The sequence below is a fragment of the Mixophyes fleayi genome, chromosome 10 (genome assembly GCF_038048845.1).
Source record: "Mixophyes fleayi isolate aMixFle1 chromosome 10, aMixFle1.hap1, whole genome shotgun sequence".
Lineage (NCBI taxonomy): Eukaryota > Metazoa > Chordata > Amphibia > Anura > Limnodynastidae > Mixophyes > Mixophyes fleayi.
Window position 1 is genome coordinate 62,916,287 of NC_134411.1, and position 14,358 is coordinate 62,930,644.

The following is a 14,358-nucleotide window of genomic DNA, read 5'->3' on the forward strand; positions in this document are numbered from 1 at the left end:
GACAAGTTAAGCACATTTGCAAAAACTGTTCTCAGATTGATGATTATCACGTCCATGCTGTTACTTTTTTTTCAGGCATTCAGGCAGCATATTTAAAAGTTTGTGATTTATATTATACTGCATCCTCATAAGAAAAGTACTCAAATATGAATCCTATAGTTTTTCTTATTTCATTTATCAATAACTATTATCATGCTTTTGCAACAAAAAATGCATAATTCAAATTAATTGGCATATCATTAATACAAATGCCATGTTGAAACAATACACAAATATCCATCCAGTTTTTAGAAAGACTAGTTTATATAAGATTTTTAGCTCCATTTTTTCTTACTGAAAACCATTATATCACTTATTTTTGTTTCTGTTTTAAAACGTCCATAGATTGGTGCATAAATCAGTTATTAGATATTTCACTTCTCATTTGTAAACAACTAGACTAAAATGTTCATTTCATGTCTCAGAAAATATTTTCATATTACATAATATAATAAAAATATGTCACGAACACACTCCCAGCTGCCATGACTTTGGATGTTCTCTGTATGAGGTTACACATGATTACAGCCCGCAGTCTCTCTCGATCTATCATACAGGTTAAAGACCTACTGAATAGCCCCCCACACAGTGTTCTCACACCCCCTCACACTTCAGGTTTGCCACCACCTATTGAAAGCGGGCAAAAGGACCTCAATATACTGTCCTACACTGGCACACAAGGCTTCTGGCTACCCACAGGCTAGCAAAGCCAAAACCAGCAAGCAAAGGGTTAACTCTTCACACCTCCAGACTATTACACAAATGTAAATGCAAGCACACACTAGGCTTGTTAGTCACATGTATCAACAAATCACACACTGGCATTCAAAGTAGGGATGTGCACCGGCGGCTTTTGGTGTCTGCGTGTTTTGTGTTTTGGATTCGGATTTGCTTGAGGTTTTGGGTTCGGATTTGTTTCGCAAATCACCTGACGAAAGGTTTTGGTTCGGATTTAAGGTTTTGAAATCGGATTTATTTTGAAAAAAACATAAAAAGTGTTAAAATCAAGTTTTTTTGGTTTATTTTCACTCCTACGCTATTATTAACCTCAATAACATTCATTAGCAATCATTTCCCCTAATTCCCAGTCTATTCTGAACACCTCACACCTCACAATATTGTTTTTAGTCCAAAACGTTTCACCGAGGTAGCTTTCTGGACTGCAAAGTGCAGTGGTCCCGGTACACAATTTGGTGCCGGGGCCACAATATAATAAAAGAACCCTCAACTGGTCTGAATTCCACCAAAAAAGTATCTGGACTGCGTAGTGGAGTGGTCCGGTACCCAATTTGATACCGGGGCCACAATATAATAAAAAAACTCTCAACTAGTCTGAATTTTACTAAAAAAGTATCTGGACTGCGTAGTGGAGTGGTCCCCACAATATAATAAAAGAAACCTCAACTGGTCTGAATTCCATCAAAAAAGTATCTGGACTGCGTAGTGGAGTGGTCCCCACAATATAATAAAAAAACCCTCAACTGGTCTGAATCGCACCAAAAAAGTATCTGGACTGCGTAGTGGAGTGGTCCCCACAATATAATAAAAAAACCCTCAACTGGTCTGAATTCCACCAAACAAGTATCTGGACTGTGTAGTGGAGTGGCCCCGGTACCCAATTTGATACCGGGGCCACAATATAATAAAAAAAACCTCAACTGGTCTGAATTTCACCAAAAAAGTATCTGGACTGCGTAGTGGAGTGGTCCCCACAATATAATAAAAAAAACCTGAACTGGTCTGAATTCCAGGGAACAGATGGCGGACACCGGATGGACATCTAAAACCAACATAGCAGTTAAGGGCGCAGTTCCTCTTTTTTGTGACTGCACAAACAATTAACGTCGTAATAGAAATGACAGGTTTGTTTTTTTTTTAAATAGAGAAAGAAAGAAGGTAGTACTAGAAATGGAAGTTATTTAGTTTCTTTTAAATAGAGAAAGAAAGAAGGTAGTAATAGAAATGGCAGTTATTCGAATCCCCAGGAGAGTCTAAGTGGGGTGAGCCACAGAGAGATTATTTCCCTCAGATTCTCTAACAGGTTGTCAGTGTTGTGCCTCTTCTTAAAACCTGTGATACATAACTACACATACTCGGCAAAGCTTTTACAAATTATCTGCGGCACAGGAGAGTACCACTGGACTGTACTTTAATAGCAGTACCTATTATTTTTGGGTACAGCAACACTGAATGATCGTAGTTAGACTTTTAAATAGCAGTACAAGCTAGATTTTTTAAAATTTTGTAATATTTTTTTCCACTTAATTTTGGAAAAAAAATTATTTTTTTTTTTTAAATTAATTTTTTATAATTTTTTTTATAAAAATATATATATATATTTTTTTAACTTTTGGATAACTTGGAAATAACAATGCCCTTAGCAGAACAGACCACAAGACACAGGAAATACAGAAAGAAAGAGGGTAGCAATAGAAATGGCAGATCCTCTTTTTTGGACCTGCACAAACAGTGATGAAAATGAAGGTGGAGCTGGTGGCATGTCACGGTCCTCTTCAGAGGACAATCTCCTGACCAGCAGGTCTTTGCACCGCTGTAGACTTGTGTCCGCCGGAAACAGAGACACAACATACGCTTTAAACCGAGGATCGATAACGGTGGGCAGAATGTATTCCTCTGACTTTAAAAGACTGACCACCCTCGGATCCTGGCAAAGCGTACGAAGGGCTTCATCCACAAGAGCTACATGCTTGGTGGAATGGCAATGGTGTACCAGCTCCTCCCTCACTTTCTCCAGCTGCTTCTGCAAAAGCCTGATCAGGGGAATCGCCTGACTCAAGCTGGGAGTGTCGGAACTGACTTCTCGTGTGGCAAGTTCAAATGGCTGCAGAACCTTGCACAACACGGAAATCATTCTCCAGTGCGCTTGACTCAGGCGCATCCCCACTCCTTTTCCTATGTCGTAGGTGGCTGTGTAGGCTTGAATGGCCTTTTGATGCTCCTCCATCCTCTGCAGCATATAGAGGGTGGAGTTCTAGCACGTCACTACCTCTAGTTAATTTAGATTGCAAGGCTTGTAAATACTTTGAAGATAAAAAAAGCAGGCTGCACAGACTGTGGAGCTAGAAAGTGAAATTAAATGGACCACGTTTCTTTGGTGGCTATCTATGCCCCCCCCCCCCCCCCCCGCCCTACACTTGTAGTTGAATATAAAAAAAGCAACCTGCATAGACTGTAGAACTAGAAATTCAAATATACAAAGAAATGGACAAAGGCAGTTTGGTATCTGTCTGCATCAGATCCCCTCTTCACTAGGTGCAAAATAGAAAACTATTCAGCCGTTATATAATCTAGAATATGAATAAAAATTGAGAAAGGCAATTTGGTATCTGTCTGCATCATAATAATCAACATCCTCCTCAGCGCCAGCTACATCAATATCCTCCTCCCAGTGTACAACATTCACACCTTCATTAGCCAAATCTGTAACTGGACTGTGGGTGATCCTTCCAGCATATGCCGAGGGCGTGCTGCAAATGCTGGATGGAGTCACCTCTTCCCGTATAGTGATGGGAAGGTCAGGATTCACAACCACCAACACCCTTGGACTCGGGATTTGTGATGTCATCTGTTTAGAAGGCAGAGTTCTTTGCTGTTTTGTTGTTGTTGCTGACAGCATAACTCTCTTAAATTTTTTGTAGGGGGGGGGGAGGAGGGCTTAGATCCTTGGGTAAAGCTGGACCACTAGTCATGAACACGGGCCAGGGCCTAAGCCGTTCCTTGCCACTACGTGTCGTAAATGGCATATTGCCAACTTTACGTTTCTCCTCAGATGATTTTAAGTTTTTTTTTTGCTACTTTTTGAGAACTTGGGCTTTTTGGATTTTACATGCCCTGTACTAGGAGATTGGGCATCGGGCTTGCCAGACGACGTTGCATTTCATCGTCTATGTCATGACTAGTGGCAGCAGCTTCAGCATTAGGAGTAAGTGGGTCTTGATCTTTCCCTACTTTATCCTCCAAATTTTTGTTTTCCATTATATGTAGCACAAGAGAGCGTACCCCTAAGCCACACACACTCGGCAAAGCCTTTAAAAATTATATGCGGCACAGGAGAGTACCACTGGACTTATACTGCTGAATCAGTGAACTTTGTAATAGCAGTACCACTGGACTTATACTGCTGAATCTGTGAACTTTGTAGAATAGCAGTACCACTGGACTTATACTGCTGAATCAGTAAACTTTGTAATATATCAGTACCACTGTATTTATACTGCTGAATCAGTGAACTTTGTAATATAGCAGTACCACTTGACTTATACTGCTGAATCAGTGAACTTTGTAATATAGCAGTAACACTTGACTTATACTGCTGAATCAGTGAACTTTGTAATAGCAGTACCACTGGACTTATACTGCTGAATCAGTGAACTTTGTAATATAGCAGTACCACTTGACTTATACTGCTGAATCAGTAATCTTTGTAATAGCAGTACCACTGGACTTATACTGCTGAATCAGTGAACTTTGTAATATAGCAGTACCACTTGACTTATACTGCTGAATCAGTGAACTTTGTAATAGCAGTACCACTGGACTTATACTGCTGAATCAGTGAACTTTGTAAAATATCAGTACCACTGGACTTATACTGCTGAATCAGTGAACTTTGTAATATAGCAGTACCACTGGACTTATACTGCTGAATCAGTGAACTTTGTAAAATATCAGTACCACTGGACTTATACTGCTGAATCAGTGAACTTTGTAATATAGCAGTACCACTGGACTTATACTGTAGAATCAGTGAACTTTGTAATATAGCAGTACCAATGGACTTATACTGCAGGATTGTTTTGGGATATTATTTTTTTTTTTTTTATAATTACTTTTTTTGTAATTTTTTTTATAACTTTTTTTGAAATTTTTTATAATTTCGGAATAATGGGGAAATAACAATGCCCTTAGAAGGACAGAGCACAGGACACAGCACCACTGGACTGAACAGGACACAGCACAGGACCCAGCAGCACCACTGAACTCAGAAGGACAGAGCACAGGACACAGCACCACTGGACTGAGCATAACACAGCACAGCACAGCACAGAACTGAACAGCACAACACAGCACAGCACAGCACAGAACTGAACAGCACAGCACAGCACAGCACGAGATATAGCAGGACAGAGGACCACCTAACACAACCTCCCTCTACCCTGATCAATGCCCGAGTGAAGATGGCGGCGACTAGCGTTGAATTTATAGGATCCAAGTATTGCGAGATCCGACAGCGGGATTATGACTCAGAGTCTCGGTTTCAGTTTTGCAATTGGCGGGAATACCCGGATCTGTCTCGGATCCGGCTCGGATTGGCAACGTTCGGGTGGGCTCGGATTTCAGATATCCAAGCCCGGTCATCTCTAATTCAAAGGGTTAACTTGGTTGTGCTATATTCTTCTTAACAGGCTAATGGATTCGTTAGAGTATCAAGAACACCACTTATTCATTTTATAGATTAAATATGCAAAGGTACAGGGCATTCAGATATAAAAACAATTAGTAAATAATTGACATAACATACACAAGAAAAAGTTTAAAATAAAAGGGGTTATATATAGGGATGTGCACCGGCAACTTTTGGTGTCTCGTGTTTTGTGTTTTGGATTCAGATTTTCTTGAGGTTTTGGGTTCGGAGTTGTTTCGCAAAACACCTGCCGAAAGGTTTTGGTTCGGATTTAAGGTTTTGGATTCGGATTTTTTGGGAAAAAAGCATAAAAAGTTCAAAAATCAAGTTTTTGGGCTTATTTTTACTCCTACGCTATTATTAACCTCAATAACATTCAATAACAATCATTTCCACTAATTTACAGTGTATTCTGAACACCTCACAATATTGTTATTAGTCCAAAACGTTGCAACGAGGTATCTTTCTGGACTGCGTAGTAGAGTGGTCCCCACAATATAATAAGAAAACCATCATCTGGTCTTAATTACACCAAAAATTGTTTTTGGACTGCGTAGAGGAGTGGTCACCACAATATAATTTAAAAACCCTAAACTGGTCTAAATCGCGCCAAAAAATGTACCTGGACTGTGTAGAGGAGTGGTCACCACAATATAATAAGAAAACCATCAACTGGTCTTAATTACACCAAAAAATGTACCTGGACTGCGTAGAGGAGTGGTCACCACAATATAATAAGAAAACCATCAACTGGTCTTAATTACACCAAAAATTGTATCTGGACTGCGTAGAGGAGTGGTCACCACAATATAATTTAAAAACCCTCAACTGGTCTGAATCACACCAAAAAATGTACCTGGACTGCGTAGAGGAGTGGTCACCACAATATAATAAGGAAACCATCAACTGGTCTTAATTACACCAAAAATTGTACCTGGACTACGTAGAGGAGTGGTCACCACAATATAATAAGAAAACCATCAACTGGTCTTAATTACACCAAAATTTGTATCTGGACTGCGTAGAGGAGTGGTCACCACAATATAATTTAAAAACACTCAACCGGTCTGAATCGCACCAAAAAATGTACCTGGACTGCGTAGAGGAGTGATCACCACAATATAATAAGAAAACCATCAACTGGTCTTAATTACACCAAAAATTGTATCTGGACTGTGTAGAGGAGTGGGTCACCACAATATAATTTAAAAACCCTCAACTGGTCTGAATCACACCAAAAAATGTACCTGGACTGCGTAGAGGAGTGGTCACCACAATATAGTAAGAAAACCATCAACTGGTCTTAATTACACCAAAAATTGTTTCTGGACTGCGTAGAGGAGTGGTCACCACAATATAATTAAAAAACCCTCCACGGGTCTGAATTCCAAAAAAAAAGTTTATGGACTGCGTAGTGGGGTGGCCCCGGTACACAATTTTTAACCGGGGCCACAATATAATTAAAAAACCCTCCACGGGTCTGAATACCAAAAAAAAAGTTTATTGACTGCATAGTGTAGTGTTCCCCACAATATTATTTAAAAATTTTGCAGCAACAGTCAACGTTGTTTAATATCTGATACACCTCTATCTGGACTGCAAAGTGCAGTGGCCCCGGTACTAAATTTGGTACCGGGGCCACAATACCTCCTCCAACTTCCAAGTGTAGTGTTTATAGCATATAAACACTACAGTAGTTCTAGCACATCAATACCTCTTGTTTTAAATTATGACAGGGCATTTTACTTTTGGTTTAATTTTTTGAATTTGTTGACATTTTGTTTTACTTTTTGAACATGGCAAACGACTGTTGAATGGTCACATAATGCCAAAAAAAGAGATGCAATATGGAAGTGTCCTTGGGCCCTCCCACCCACCCTTATGTTGTTGAAATAGAACATGCACACTTTAACAAACCAATCATTTCAGCGACAGGGCCTACCAAACAACTGTGGCTGAAATGATTGGTTTGTTTGGGCCCCCACACCAAAAAAACAATTCATCTCTCCCTGTACAAACTAAACAGACTCTACTGAGGAAAGATGTCGTCCTCATCCTTAACCTCTGATTCCTCTCCCCCTACAGTGTGTACTTCCACCTCCTCACACATTATCAATTCGTCCCCGCTGGACTCCACAACCACAGGTCCCTCTGTACTATCTGGAGGGCAGTGCTGTACTTCATTGAGGAATTGATTATTCATTTTTATGAACATCATTTTTTCAACGTTGTGAGGAAGCAACCTCCTTCGCCGCTCACTGACCAGGTTCCCCGCTGCACTAAAAACTCTTTCCGAGTACACACTGGAGGGGGGACAACTCAGGTAAAATAGAGCCAGTTTGTACAGGGGCTTCCAAACTGCCTTTTTTTCCTGCCAGTAACGATATGGACTGTCTGACATGTCCATTTGGATGGTGTCAGCAAAATAATCCTCCACCATTTGTTCAATTGTGACAGCATCCAATGCAGCGACAGTAGACATGTCTGCAATGGTTGGCAGGTCCTTCAGTCCGGACCAGATGTTATGAGCATCCCCGCCACCGGGTCTTTTAGGAAAACTGAGCTTTTTCCTCGCAGCCATAGTTGTGGAAGAAAATGAGGGTGGAGCTGTTGGCTTTTCACGGTCCTCTTCAGAGGACAATATCCTGACCAGCAGGTCTTTGCACCGCTGTAGACTTGTGTCCGCCGGAAACAGAGACACAACATACGCTTTAAACCGAGGATCGAGCACGGTGGCCAGAATGTATTCCTCTGACTTTAAAAGAGTGAGCACCCTCGGATCCTGGCAAAGCGTACGAAGGGCTACATCCACAAGAGCTACATGCTTGCTGTAATCTCAATGGTTTACCAGCTCCTCCCTCCCTTTCTCCAGCTGCTTCTGCAAAAGCCTGATCAGGGGAATGACCTGACTCAAGCCGGCAGTGTCGGAACTGACTTCTCGTGTGGCAAGTTCAAACGGCTGGAGAACCTTGCACAACACGGAAATCAGTCTCCACTGCACTTGACTCAGGCGCATCTCCACTCCTTTGCCTATGTCGTAGGTGGCTGTGTAGGCCTGAATGGCCTTTTGCTGCTCCTCCATCCTCTGCAGCATATAGAGGGTGGAGTTCCAGCGCGTCACAGCCTCTTGTTTGAGGTGATGGCAGGTCAGGTTCATGGTTTTTTGATGAGCCTCTAGTCTGCGGTAGGCACTGGCTGGATGCCGAAAGTGTCCAGCAATTTTGCGGGCCACCGCAAGCATCTCCTGCACACCCCTGTCACTCTTGAGGTAATGCTGCACCACCAAATTAATGGTGTGGGCAAATCATGGGACGTGCTGGAAATTGCCCATATTTAATGCCCGCACAATGTTACTGGCATTGTCTGACACCACAAATCCCCATGAGAGTCTAAGTGGGGTAAGCCACTGGGAGATAATTTCCGTCAGTTTCTCTAAGATGTTGTCAGCGTTATGCCTCTTATTAAAGCCTGTAATACACAATGTTGCCTGCCTTTGCACGAGCAGCCGTTTTGTAGATGCTGCTACTGATGCAGCTGTTGCTGATGCTGCGGAAGGGGATGCATCTACCCAGTGGGCTGTCACAGTCATATAGTCTTCTTTTGCCCAGAACCACTTGTCCAAATGTCCGTGGTTAAGTGGACAGTGGGTACAACCGCATTTTTTAGAGCACTGAGGACACTTGATCGTACTTCTCTGTACATTTTTGGTATCGCCTGCCTAGTGAAGTGGAATCTCGACGGGATTTGGTACCGGGGGCACAATACCTCCATCATCCCCCTAAATCCCACTCCACTGATGGCGGACACCGGGCGCACGTCTAACACCATCATAGCAGTTACAGCTGCAGTTATACGCTTTGCAATAGGGTGACTACTATCGTATTTTGTGGTCATGGCAAATGACTGTTGGAGGGTCAATTGTTTTGTGAAAGACTTAGTGGTCTTACGACTTCCCCTCTGGGAAGATGACCGACTAACAGCAGCAACAGCAGCAGTGGCAGTAGTAGGCGTACCGCTGCAGGATTCCTCGGATGAATCCCGTATTGAAGAGGACTCAGTCTGGCTGCTGACTTGGGCTGCAGGACTGAATCTGAAGGAGATTGTGGAGGAAGTTGACGAGGAGGGTGTTGCTGGTGTGTATCCAACTGGACAACGGGATTTAGGTGTCCCTGTACCGATGACGGTCCTAGCCCCAGTTCCTGAACTAACCACTGAACTATGAAGGTTATTCAGGTGACGTATAAGGGAGGATGTCCCTAGGTGGGCAAGATCCTTACCCCTGCTTATTTGAGCTTTACATAAGCTACATATGGCCATACATTGGTTGTCCGGATTTGGATAAAAATAACTCCAGACCGAAGAGGTGCATTTTTTGGTCTTCTGACCAGGCATGACGATGGGCTTTTTCATCCCATGGACATCAGCTGTTTCCCCCCCGGTGCCTCATTTACAATAACCACATCACCATCCTCATCATCAAGTTGCTCCACAGCGCCAGCTACATCATCAATAGCCTCCTCCCGAGCCACCTCTTCCCGTACAGTAATAGCAAGGTCAGGCTTGACAACCACCAACACCCTTGGACTCGCCTTGGGGATTTGTGATAATTTCTCTTTTGAAGGCAGAGTTGTTTGCCGTTTTGTTGCTGACAGCATAACTCTCTTCAATTTTTTGTAGGGGGGGGGAGGAGGAGGAGGGCTAAGATCCTTGGGTGAAGCTGAACCACTAGTCATGAACACGGGCCAGGGCCTAAGCCGTTCCTTGCCACTCCGTGTCGTAAATGGCATATTGGCAACTTTACGTTTCTCCGCAGATGATTTTAAGTTTCCCTTTTTGCTACTTTTACTTAACTTGGGCTTTTTGGATTTTACATGCCCTGTACTAGGAGATTGGGCATCGGGCTTGGAAGACGACGTTGATGGCATTTCATCGTCTATGTCATGACTAGTGGCAGCAGCTTCAGCATTAGGAGGAAGTGGGTCTTGATCTTTCCCTACTTTATCCTCCAAATTTTTGGTCTCCATTATATGTAGCACAAGATACTGCAGAATGTGTGAACTTGGTAATATTGCAGTACCAATGGGCTTATACTGCAGGATTGGTTTTGCAAATTTTGTTGTAATTAATTTTTTTTAAATTATTTTTTTTTTATTTTTTTTTATAAGTTTTTTTTAATTTTTTAAACACTTGGGAATAATGGGGAAATAACTACAGGATACAGCACAGGACCCAGCAGCACCACTGAACTCAGAAGGACAGAGCACAGGACACAGCACCACTGGACTGATACTGCAGAATGTGTGAACTTTGTAATATTGCAGTACCAATGGGCTTATACTGCAGGATTGGTTTTGCAAATTTTGTTGTAATTAATTTTTTTTTTAATTATTTTTTTGTATTTTTTTTTATAAGTTTTTTTAAATTTTTTAAACACTTGGGAATAATGGGGAAATAACTATGCCCTTAGAAGCACAGAGCACAGGACGCAGCACCACTGGACTGAACAGGACACAGCACAGGACCCAGCAGCACCACTGAACTCAAAATTGACAGAGCACAGCACACAGCACCACTGGACTGATACTGCAGAACACAGCACAGCACAGCACAGAACTAAACAGCACAGCACGAGATCTACCAGGACAGAGGACCACCTAACACACCCTCTCTCTACCCCGATCAATGCCCGAGTGAAGATAGCGGCGACTAGCGGGGAATTTATAGGATCCGAGTATCGCGAGATCCGAGAGCGGGATTATGACTCCGAGCCTCGGTTTCAGGTTTTCATTTGGCGCCAATACCCGGATCTGTCTCGGATCCGACTCGGATCGGCAACGTTTGGGTGGGCTCGGATTCACGAAATCCGAGTGCGCTCATCTCTAGTTATATACAGAGTATAACTTACATGAGTTGTATAATCTGTACAATTGGAAATTGGCTAGGAAGATGGACAGCTTATCATAATCATTAACATTAAGTATAATCGAACAGACCTTATGGGCGCTTCACTAAGGTGTGCAGCCGTGTACCCACCCCAGAGCTTCCACCAAAAACTCAATAATAAATACACAGTAACACACAAATGGGTACGTACACTGGCGCTACCGTCTTAGACTCACAGGGAACCTCTGAAAAGAGGACTGTATCTCCTCAATCCTCTCGTCATGCGAGGTACATAATACAAGAAGAAACAAAGAAAAAACATGGCATAATAACGTACAACACTCGATAAAGTCCACCACCACTATGGGGTATAAGGTGATCCTCAAAAATAGGTGATGTCAATGAAAACTTCCAGTAAGCACCCGTGGTTTATTCTTCAATTCTCTCCCCCTTAGGGTATATGCTTACACAACAGAAGATCAATATGCGCCTGTAGGGTTGTGCTCTGCTCCCTTAACAGTGTTGCAGTGTCAACTCAAAAGAGACGAAACCATTGGGAGCTTAATTCCAGAGAAACCCATGTTTATTTTCAAAAAGGCACCTAATATTAAGGATAGCTTAGTGAGAAGCTGCCTAGATGAAGACAACAGAAAATCCATTAGAACAGTGGGATTCCATAGGTGTGGGTTATGTATAGGTTGCCAGACATGTAAATCGTCTATCTCTAAGACCACAGAGCTTACCATTAATGGGTATGAATTTAAAATTAACCAATTCATTACTTGTAATACGAGAAATGTTGTATATCTGTTAAGGTGTACTTGCGGCAAGATATATGTTGGCAAAACTACCCGCCCACTTAAAATCAGGATGCGGGAACATATATATAACATCAGAAAAGGTATGGAGACCCACTCCGTTTCACAGCATTTTAAACAGCATCATTCATGTGAACCCCATCACATAGAACAGTTTTGGGGCATTCAATTGTTAGAGACTTCATGGAAGAATAGGGATCTAGCTGGGAATCTAGCGAGGGCAGAGATGCGCTGGATTTTCAATTTACAAGCATTAGCTCCCACAGGTTTAAATGCGGAGTTCAAGATCAAATGGTTTCTGTAACCCACCATGTTTCATATATTTTTATATATTTTATATATATTATATATATTTTTATATATTCTGATATACATGTGGATATCTGCCATGTGTGTCACATTGTGTGGTTCACATCTGACCCATGATTTTATATCCTTTTTGCACATCCAGGGGGTGCTTCATGACACCTACTAGTTATGAATAGCATCTCATGTTTCATGGATTAGGTTGTATTGCGCATTGTCCTGTGGCTAGTTTCCTTTACAGTGTATATTCATCATGGGTGCATTTGTATCCATTGTATTGTTGATAGTGTTACCTTATTTGCACTGTATTTTCATTTTATTTATTAGCCTCACTTCCTTGGGACATATTATATGTGATGTGTGGTTCAGGTTTTTTGCAATGTGTAGGTCACCATTTATCATCTGACCCATGTTGCTATTGTGCATATACATGTTTTTATATTGCCCGTTGTAGATATTGCTTTTTATTTATGTGCAGATGTATTTACTTTTTAACAGAATGATTATAATACTTTGTTTATTTTCATCCCTCCATATCTGTGACATCGTTTTTTTGGTTTTTTTTTAATATGCTATGATGCCCGCTGTTGAAGGAGATCTCATGCATTAGATCTCAGTCTGAAAAAAGAACAGACAGACGATGTGATCTCCGTATGAACAGTGTGATGTTCAGATGTCTGGGATGTATAAAGTTATTCTCAACCAGACCTCGTTTTGGAGGGGGGGCGTGGTCGCTGGGTGAGTCACGCTGTGAACACTCCGTCAGCGCCTCTGCGTGATCAGCGGGGAATGAAGAGTATTTAAACTGGGACTTGGATTGCGAGAGACATATCTTGAGAAAGACCCTGGACTGTGGGTTGAAACGCGTCGGCGGCTGGTGACCCGGTTATCGTGTGTACAGGTGACAGTGCTGTTTATATTGAAACTGAGCTGCAGCAGTGAATATTTATACGCATGCACTTTTATGCTTTACACTTGGTACGGGTCCACACTATTGACTCTAATCATTCAGATTGTTTTTATGGAAAATAAATGTGCTTTGTGATAATGCACTATTGTGGTTGCTTTGCTTCTTCTTCTCTTTATGTCTACATGTTGGAGTTGAGTGAAAGAAAACATACACTGCAACACTGTTAAGGGAGCAGAGCACAACCCTACAGGCGCATATTGATCTTCTGTTATGTAAGCATATACCCTAAGGGGGAGAGAATTGAAGAATAAACCACGGGTGCTTACTGGAAGTTTTCATTGACATCACCTATTTTTGAGGATCACCTTATACCCCATAGTGGTGGTGGACTTTATCGAGTGTTGTACGTTATTATGCCATGTTTTTTCTTTGTTTCTTCTTGTATTATGTACCTCGCATGACGAGAGGATTGAGGAGATACAGTCCTCTTTTCAGAGGTTCCCTGTGAGTCTAAGACGGTAGCGCCAGTGTACGTACCCATTTGTGTGTTACTGTATAATCATTAACATATTTATCTAGCACCACTAATTCCACAGCGCTGTACAGAGAACTCATTCACATCAGTCCCTGCCACATTGGAGCTTACAGTCTAAATTCCCTAACATACACACATAGAGAGAGACTAGGGTCAATTTAATAGCAGCCAATTAACCTACTAGTGTGTTTTTGGAGTGTGGGATGAAACCCATGCAAACACAGGGAGAACATACAAACTCCACACAGATAAGGCCATGGTCAGGAATTAAACTCATGACCCCAATGATGTGAGGCAGAAGTGCTAACCACTAAGCCACCATGCTGCCCACTGTGGGTTGATTTTCCCAATAGACTAACAATTTTCCTCCTCCCAACACAGGTTTTTTAACCAGAATGAAATGGAACGGTGTTCACAGGGGCAGTGTTAATGCTAATAGGGG